The sequence below is a fragment of the Pezoporus flaviventris genome, unplaced genomic scaffold (genome assembly GCF_033815535.1).
Source record: "Pezoporus flaviventris isolate CSIRO_AGI_PZ_B2104156 unplaced genomic scaffold, CSIRO_AGI_Pfla_v1 ptg000057l, whole genome shotgun sequence".
In the NCBI taxonomy this organism is placed as follows: domain Eukaryota; kingdom Metazoa; phylum Chordata; class Aves; order Psittaciformes; family Psittacidae; genus Pezoporus; species Pezoporus flaviventris.
The window spans coordinates 1,620,013-1,630,144 of NW_026892605.1; positions in this window are offsets into that span (position 1 = coordinate 1,620,013).

A 10,132-nucleotide genomic window follows, 5' to 3' on the forward strand; every position below is an offset into this window, starting at 1 on the left:
GCCCAGAACACTTATCTAGTGCTGGTAAAAAAGAAATAGGTTGTTATCACTGCCATGCTTCAGAAATGTTCTGTGCTTTACAATGACTGTATTTTCTTTAGCAATGTCAGGAAATGACTGAGAACCTCATATCTGTGTATTAATTCTCCTTCCTCAAATCATGTCCAAATCAAACCAAACATCAGTTACGGTTACACAGACTTCTTAACAGTGCATATCTCTGATTAAGCTAGTTTGATGAGAAGCTGTTCAGTTTCACAGAGGCAAGTTATTAATGTTTTCTGGAAGGTTTTTCTAATTAAAGCTTGGCTTGCGTTATTTCTTTGTGGCATATGCGTACATGATAGAAAATTCAGGGCAGATGGGCTTTTAAAAAAAATTTACATGGAATTGCATTCTTTAAAACTGGTTTTAGTGCTGCAGGGTTAAAATAAAGACTTCTTGTACCTCAGGACACAGTACCTTAGTCCTTGCATCACTTTCAATGACCTTTCCATAGCCAGGTCTGCACGTGTCTGTTCATTCCCTTCTCCCTCAGCTCTGCTGTTGGTCATATTCCCTTCTACAAAAAGTGATCAGTCACTATTAGTTTTCTCTCCACCTTTTCATTTTATTCTGCATCTGTCATTACAACAGACTTTGTTGGGGTGTCTGCACTGCTTTATTGAGACTTCGGGCTCTTTGTCAAACTGCTTTGCACTACTCCTTGGATAACTTGATCTACCCATAGTTCCAAACCCATTACCCCTTGTCCTATCAGTACTATTCTTAGTCCAGTTCCCCGAATAGTCTTGCTGTTCCTGATCTTCTTCCCTCTGTTGTGTTTCATTGTTTTTTGGTTTGTTTTTTTTTTCCTGACTTGCTTGAAGAGGTGCTTTGCTGACATCTTAACCTGACCATGGCTAAATCCTAACCCCATACAGAGTCACCAATGGATAGAGTTGTAAGAGCTGGCAAGCTATCTTCCTCCATTAACTCAAATAAATGTTTACCTATCATCATCTTCTCAATACTTTCTGGTACTTTTGCCACACCATTAGGCAGCCTCCTTTAACACTGGTAACACTTCTAAAGTTTTCCACCATACTCTTTCCTGCTGCAATGCACCATGATTTCTTCCCGTCCCTCGCCCAGCTGCTGTGGGATTCAAGTGATCCTTCTGCGCACACTGGAAGGGTGTTACCATGAATGTCCTCTCTTCCTCCTCAGTCTTTGTCTTAAACTCTGCTCCTACCATGTTATGTTTTCCAGGCCTGCTGTAAAACATTTTTTTCTCTTTCCTCTGGTCTCCTGCAAATGTATTTACACCTAAAAATTCAAGACATAAAAATCAGACTTCCTAAGAGGCTTCTCAGGATTGTGCAGTCTTATTATCTAACCTTACATATGGCTTTTCTGGCTTTGTTTCTCTCAGCTCCCCCTTTTACCACTTTGTGCTACTACTATAACCTATCACCTTGGTGCACGGCATTTACTGACAAATCCAAATCTACAAGACTACACAAGATGGCTTCTCATATCTTGATTAAGAGGATGAGAAAATGTACACTATTTGCCTTGAACTTCCCTGTGAAAAGAGTGAAGTTTTCTAAGGTTACCCCAAGGCAACAGTTATGCTTGCAGCCTATAAAACTGGTTTATAAACTCACTGACCATCTCAATTCTCATTACTCTAAGTGAAAAACCAAACAAAACAAGCCCCACTGGACACAATTTTCTCCTCCCTTCAGCATTATTCATAAATGTGGTTGCCTGAAAGGAAATTTTAAATCACTCTCTGTTATGGATTCCCTTCTGTATGGTTAGTACTTGCAAACTGCAGTGCTTCTTGAATCTTCCCTTTCTTCTATCATCATTTAAACAGCTGACAGTTCTAATTATTGTTCTCATAGGCAAGGACTTAATTAACCTAATCAGCCTGCCATGGAGCTGACAGGTATGTTTTCTGTCAGAGTTAGGTCAAAACATGTAATCTGCAATGAATAGGAGTTCTTTTTCAGCTGCTCTGGCAGTGGTTCAGCGCATCTATGCCTCTCCTCAGGCCACTGAATCGTGTGACCTTGCAGTTCACAATGAAGAGTGACAATTATAAAGTGTACGTCAAAAAGCTAGTCTTCTCTGACCCAGTTTCCAGACACAACGTGATGGATAGATGCCAGTGAAGCAGCAGCTTGCTTTATCAAACAGTAACAGGGCCAAAGCAGAGGGCAACATTTTTTCAGTATTGCTCAGAAACAATCACTGACCGAACAGAGCCACACAGAAAGCCTTGGTTTTTAGGGTGTAACTAGGAGATACAAGGTAAGACCACACTGAGAGGCTCTCCTAAGCACTCCTGGGTACCTGTGCCTCTACTGACTTAGCACCCTGACCTCTTTCTGGACATTGCTAAAGGCAGCAATCATAGAATCATAGGATCATAGAATCATAGAATAGTTAGGGTTGGAAAGGACCTTAAGATCATCTAGTTCCAACCCCACTGCCATGGGCAGGGACACCTTACGCTAAACCATACCACCCAAGGCCTCATCCAACCTAGTCTTGAACACTGCCAGGGATGGAGCATTCACAGCCTCTCTGGGCAACCTATTCCAGTGCCTCACCACCCTAACAGTAAAAAATTTCTTCCTTATATCCAATCTAAACTTCCCCTGTTTAAGTTTCAACCCGTTACCCCTTGTCCTATCACTACAGTCCATAATGAAGAGTCCCTCCCCAGCATCCCTATAGGCCCCCTTCAGATATTGGAAGGCTGCTATGAGGTCTCCACGCAGCCTTCTCTTCTCCAGGCTGAACAGCCCCAACAGCCCATCTTCATACGGGAGGTGCTCCAGTACCCTGATCAGCCTCGTGGACCTCCTCTGGACTTGTTCCAACAGTTCCATGTCCTTTTTAAGTTGAGGACACCAGAACTGCACACAATACTCCAGGTGAGGTCTCACGAGAGCAGAGTAGAGGGGCAGGATCACCTCCTTCGACCTGCTGGTCACGCTCCTTTTGATGCAGCCGAGGATGTGGTTGGCTTTCTGGGCTGCGAGCGCACACTGAAGCCGGCTCATGTTCATTTTCTCATCAACCAACACCTCCAAGTCCTTCTCCACAGGGCTGCTCTGAATCTCTTCTCTGCCCAACCTGTAGCTGTGCCTGGGATTGCTCCCACCCAGGTGTAGGACCTTGCACTTGGCATGGTTAAACTTCATGAGGTTGGCATCAGCCCACCTCACAAGCGTGTCAAGGTCCCTCTGGATGGCATTCCTTCCCTCCAGCATATCAACCGAACCACACAGCTTGATGTCATCAGCAAACTTGCTGAGGGCGCACTCAATCCCACTGTCCATGTCAGCGATGAAGATAATAAACAAGACGACAATCACACAAGTCCTTCTGCAAGCCATGTCTGCTGTGTATTGTTAGGAATGAGTTGCTACTCTCTTCCTGGTAGACTCCCTTTCTGCTCTGCTATCACGAAGTCAGGGAGGGAGATACTGGCTAGAGAAAACTGCGACAATCAGTCTCTACCTTTCCTTGCCCCAGCCCTCTCTGAAGTTGGAGCTGCTGCATGGCAGAGTGGGAAGTCCAGAATGATTTTTACTAACTTGGTGGTTTACCCTGGGCTAAAAATAATACACCATACTACACATCCTGACAAAGTCTTATGAATATACAGCTGAACTGAAATTAATCCAGTTAGGCAGTTACCTATAAATAAAAATACATAAAAAGCATTTATAGAAATAGATTCTTTAATGCTTCTATTTTTTCAGTTGCTTAATTCCTGTGTGTTCTTCACTTCCTTATTTCTAAAGGAATTTCAATACAGGAAAAAAAAAACAAACAAGCCTAGAAGTAGCATTTCTCTCATATTTTCATACCTAAGAACAGTTCAGCTATTCCCAGCAAGTCCATAAATAGCAAAATGTATGGTTTGCATAATTGCTCCCTTTTCAAAAGTGATAGTTGAAATCCTAGCTTGCAGGTCAATATTAGTTAATTATACCGAAAGACTAACTCAGGGAGCATACAACAGCCAAGGCTGATCCTGCGTGTCCTGTTGTTCTCTACTGGCCACTGTGTTTGGTCTTCCTGTGTCAGCTTCGGTAGCTTCAGCCCGGGAAAGGTCTCTTTTAGCTCCTATAGGAGGGAAATGCCTTTTGACAATCAGCTGTCTGGATTTTGCCCTTTCTGAATGGCAAGGTACTGCGATAGCTAGTTTGCTTTCAGGCCCAGCCTGCTCTCCTTTTTGTCAGCACTGCTTGCTTTGGCACACTTATATCATACAGCAATAGCAAGCGGCAAGTCAGACTTCTCTGTGTGGGCTTTATATGCAGCAAAGGCATAAAGTCACAAAGTCAGACTTAAGCATGGGTTCACTCTGGCTCTGCATTGTACCTGACTGCTTCCAAAGAGCCTCCTCTACCCCTGAAGAGAGGTGCCAGTGTAAAGCCATCAGAAAGACCAAGGTCAATAGTAGTAAAACACATGTTCTTATAAATACCTACATGGCTTTTATGTGACTGCAAGTTCTTTTTTAACGGGGGCAACATCATGAGCAGGGAGGATTTTCTGGGGCACTCCCCTCTTTCCTTGAGCATTTACCAGTCTCTGCCCCCCTTGTGAGGATCCAACCATTTTCCTTCTCACATCTCAATTTCCTTTCACTAATGCTATGAAGACAATTGCTCTCCTCGGACAGAGCTTCTTCCTGCTTGCTTGATTGCTTTAAATTTTGGCGTCACCACCACCCTAAAATCTTAACTGTGCAAGGGCTGGAGCAGCTGCAGTGCCATTGGTAGACCATCTCAGACTCTCTCTTTCTCCATTTCCTCCAAGCCTCTCAACATGCTCACTTCCTTTGAGTTTCCTATCTAAGCAAATAACCCCTTGGTGAAAAATTAACCAACACAGAGAAAGGTGTTTCCCCAGCAGCTTCCTGCCTACCATCAGGGAAGTTAACTGCCAGCAGCAGTGACAAATTTGTAACAGAAAAAAATCAAAGAGAAATTGGAAGCTGGGTTGGAAAGACAAAGACTAGAAGAACATTACAAGGAGCTACTGTTTGTCCCTGTCTTTATGTGAAATCTGTTTGTCCTTTAGCCACTGTAAGGAGGAAAGTACTTAAAATAAACTTGTATATGCATTACTTCTTCATGATATTGGATCCTTACCCATCATCTCTCACATATCCTACTGCAAGACCCAACCATACAATTGTTAGTTCTGGAGTTCAGCCTTTGTAAGTGATTAACAGGCATCTGTTTCCAAGCACTGGGCTTTTCTCTTCCAGTGTCATACCAACAGCAGGGAAAGCAGACTGACACACCATGAGTCTAGGATGAGACATCCCTGCCCATGGGAACTTAAGATGACCTTAAGGTTCTTTCCAACCCTAATCATTCTATGATTCTATGATCTAGTACTTCAGAAATGGCAAGTGCACCGTGAACTAAGCTTAATCATAGAGAACACCAGTGGTCTGAGAGGTGTTGGAAACTTTCATGAAGGACTCGATAATGTGTAGTCATAAGATGAAGGATAGCAGTGTGCCAGGCGCCCATAATTCATCAGCACACTTACAACTCAAAATACAGCAAGATCAGAGCAATCCCAGGCACAGCTACAGGTTGGGCAGAGAAGAGATTCAGAGCAGCCCTGCAGAGAACGACTTGGGGGTGCTGGTTGATGAGAAAATGAACATGAGCCGGCTTCAGTGTGCGCTCCCAGCCCAGAAAGCCAACCATATCCTCGGCTGCATCAAAAGGAGCGTGACCAGCGTCGAAGGAGGTGATCCTGCCCCTCTACTCTGCTCTCGTGAGACCTTACCTGGAGTATTGTGTGCAGTTCTGGTGTCCTCAACATAAAAAGGACATGGAACTGTTGGAACAAGTCCAGAGGAGGTCCATGAGGCTGATCAGGGGACTGGAGCACCTCCCGTATGAAGACAGGCTGAGAAAGTTGGGGCTGTTCAGCCTGGAGAAGAGAAGGCTGCGTGGAGACCTCATAGCAGCCTTCCAATATCTGAAGGGGGCCTATAGGGATGCTGGGGAGGGACTCTTCATTATGGACTGTAGTGATAGGACAAGGGGTAACGGGTTAAAACTTAAACAGGGGAAGTTTAGATTGGATATAAGGAAGAAATTTTTTACTGTTAGGGTGGTGAGGCACTGGAATGGGTTGCCCAGGGAGGTTGTGAATGCTCCATCCCTGGCAGTGTTCGATACCAGGTTGGATGAGGCCTGGGGTGATATGGTTTAGCATAAGGTGTCCCTGCCCATGGCAGTGGGGTTGGAACTAGATGATCTTAAGGTCCTTTCCAACCCTAACTATTCTATGATTCTAAGACATTGTCATTATGTAGCTTGATCTCAGTATTTCAGAAAACACACTTTTTGCTGAAACTATACTGCTGACAAGAGCTGATTTATGCATAAATTCATGTTCAACAGTGATGCTGGAGTGCTGGCCAAAAGGAAATCAAGAGCATGAAATAAAGGGAGATCTGGTATTTAGCATTACAGTTAAACCAAGTGTGCAAACCCCTGCAGTCTGAGCAACAGCTTGGCTTTCTAAGCAGAGCTGAAAGAAAAAGTTGAAGTAACAAACTGACCTCTATTGCCTAGAGCATTTTTGTAAGTTGTACATTGAAGCACAGCTTATGAGATAGCAAACTCCAAAGAGTCATGGGACCCTCATTAGTTTTAATGTGTAGGAAATAGGAATTGAAATTAAAAGATAAGCTACCTGAAGTGACATGGAGTCCTAGGACACTCTTAAATTTGTTCTGATTTTATTTAGGAACAGGAAGATGGACTCAAACTTTAATCTTCAGCACACATGCTCAAATATTGTAGCTATTAAGCACTTCACAACTTAACTGCTGCTGACTTGTGTCTATAGCCTGGGTAACTTATCAGCTACCATGAAGTTACACAGATTGACACATTTGAGAAAGAACTCTCACTTGTCTTAACCCTTAAAAGCCTCTTAAAACATTGTATGAAAGATATATAATAAACTAATATTACTGCCTAATGCCTAAATTGGTAGACTAGATTGATAAGGTTACTGAAGAAGAGACAGCTCCCATGTGCCTCTTTGCACAGCATCCAGGACAAAGACAGTAATGTCCTGATGGGTTCAGCAGTGCAAATCCCAAAAACAGTTCTCTGTGAACAATGGCTTTCCATAGGCCTGGTGACAGGATGCCCCTGATCACAGATACTGCAGAGACGTTCTTTTCAAGACTATTTCTACTCAGACTTTCTCACACAGGGTAAATAGAGCAGGGAAACAGCTTTCAGTGGAAAAGCAAGCAAACAACAAAACAAAACAAACCCATCTAAGGAAGGGTAGATTAGGAGTCTGGGAATCTTTTGATCCCTTGTACTCAGCCATCCTCCAGCAGATCAGAGAAGAGCTGACTGAATCAAAAATAATGCCAAATAACTGGATTTCTGGAGGAGAAAAGCTAAAAGGAGGCTAGGAATGAATGGGAAAATGTGTTTGTCAGTGAAGCTGGCTGGTGAAATCCTAGCATTGCCACAACCAAACTGGAGCTCTGAAATTTTGGATGCAGGGGAAGCCAGGCTTTAACCACCGAGTTCAGTGAGGACGAATTCACCAGCATTCACTCTGGGAGTTTCACAGTCTGTCATGAAAACATTTGAAAATTAATTTCGAGCAACTATTTAGATGTATAAAGGCAGTGGAAAGAAATTAAGAAAATGTATTTCCATCTGAGGTAAACCACTATAAATGGGCATTACTGAGAGCTACATTATCACTGCTAAAGTTCAGATACAGCTGTCAAATTGACAGTAAAAGTACACTTTACCTTTGACAAAAGCTGCTCTTGGTCTTCAAAAATAATTAATTCTTGTATGTCGATATTATATTAACATACAGAGTGTGTACACATGCTGTACACCTATATGCATGTATACGCACAGAGCAAAATTCACTGAGTGATATTACTTTTGCCTAGGGACCAGAATACCTGTATTTGAAAACTATATTGGTTTACCAGTCCTTATATTCTAAAAACTGCATTGAAGGGCTGTACCCAACTCAGCTCTCACTCAAATCAAGACTGCTGGAAAATTTCAGAAAAGAATGTTGTTTTTTTTTTTATCTGAAATCGCCAACTTGTACAAATGCAAAAGTTCCAACAACATGGTGTGATTTTTCTACATGTTTTTCCTGATTTCACCTCACCTGTCAACCTGGGTCAGACAGTGACCAAGCACTCAGGAGCTCAGGCTTCCCAGCTGATGGGTTCTTGGCAGTTCCCAGGCTTTGTTAATTCCTCAGGTCTCAGATCAGCTGCCTTCAGGTTAAGACTATGGAGCCTCTGTGGCTTACAGTTCGGAAATTACATGCTATAGATGTTATAAACCAGGCATATATATGCTATAACCAGGATCTTCCCTTTTTCAGAGAGTACTTTCTAACTCTTAGTTCTGTCACAGATCAGAAGAAAGCTAATTTTCTAAACATTGACATCTTCCACAAATTGGAAGTGCTTTTTCCAATTTGTTTTCTTCTGATCACATTCTCCAGCATGAAATGTCTGGTTTTACAGCAGGAAGCTGAAAATTTTTATCTGCTGCCACTATTCCTCAGTGTTAAACACAGGCCAATCTGTGCATAGCAAACTTCAATGTTCAAACTCCAGACCTACTCCTCAGTGTTCAATATGAATATTTGTATCTTGGAAAAAACATTGAAGAGTCTCCTTAAGTATCTTAACTTGGAATTAGCTAACACAAGGATATAAATATCCAAGATTACGTACAAGCACACAGAAACTAAAGCATGTAGAAATTCCTATTCCCCCCTGGTGTCAATGACTGCCCAAAAGCTAAATGTTAAGTGTGAAAGAGGCACTTGAGCATGGGTAGAAACCCACAGGTACTTCCCTTTCCTGGAGCCTGTTGAGCTATACTCAAATGCTCCCCCAGAAGAAATATGTTGTCTTCCAGGGACAGCAGCTGTCCTTTGAATCATAGGAACCCATCAAAGCTCATTGAAATTTGTTTATATATATGCATTCTGTGCTGTGACAATAATAGCAATGAAGAAATACGATGCTCATGCAAATAATGATACTGTTTTCAAATGAAACAGAAAAAAAAACAGGGAAAAAGCCCCAAACCTACACATTTTTAACAGATTTATTGATAAACTGACTTCAGAACTCCATTTACTAACAATGAGCCTTTTTCCTACTCAAGTCAATATTGATCCATGGGGCACGGAGTACATGGGGAGTAGTCTCTTAACAGAGTTGTTCTGCATATTTTGTGTAGGTTGCTCCTCATGTTTTGAGCTTCTCCTGAAAGGCCAAGATTTACCGCCTGGAACAGAGGTGGGTGTTCATTCACCCAACAAAAATTAGTCTCTGGTGCAGGTTTAAGGCAACCGGCAGTGCAGGCCTTAACTCGATGAACCTGGAAAGGCCCACACCTCCCACACCACTGCCTTTCAAATGAGAAATTCCTTGGCACAAAAGGCTCAGCCCACGGGACTTCTCCAGACAAACAATCAGCCTGCAGTGCTTCACTGGGCATAAGGGTCTTGGCAAGGCGCCATTCACTATCATTAAAAGTGTTTATAAAAAAAATGTTCATTTTTGGCCAGCTTTTTTTCCAAGGCCAGGCCTCCACCCCCACATCTTCAGTGGAATGTGTTAATAATTTGCTTTGTGGAGATGAAAGGCTCTTTGATAGGAGCAGCATAAACACATCTCACTGTGCTCAAAGGTCTTTGTCCCACAATAGAAGCATAGTTTCTGTACAGTGGCTTGAGCGGAAAGAACAGACACATTTCTGAATCACTTTTCACTTTTTTTTCTGCCTTTCCCCCTCCCCCATTTATCTCTTCCTCTATTTCTTACAGTCTCTTGTAAATCCTTGTGTGGAACACAAACAGGAAAGTTCTTCTGGGCAAGAAATCTTCACTGATACTAGGAGCAGATGGATTAAAAATACCAGCCAGTCCCCACAGTCTGCAGTGTCAGAAATCAAAAGCCACAGCGAAACGCAAGTCTGTCAAAAACTATGTGATTGAGTGTAACCTGGAGTAATGTAGGAGGAGGGGAGAAACCTGTAGCCATTGCCTTCTGATCCTCTGTTTA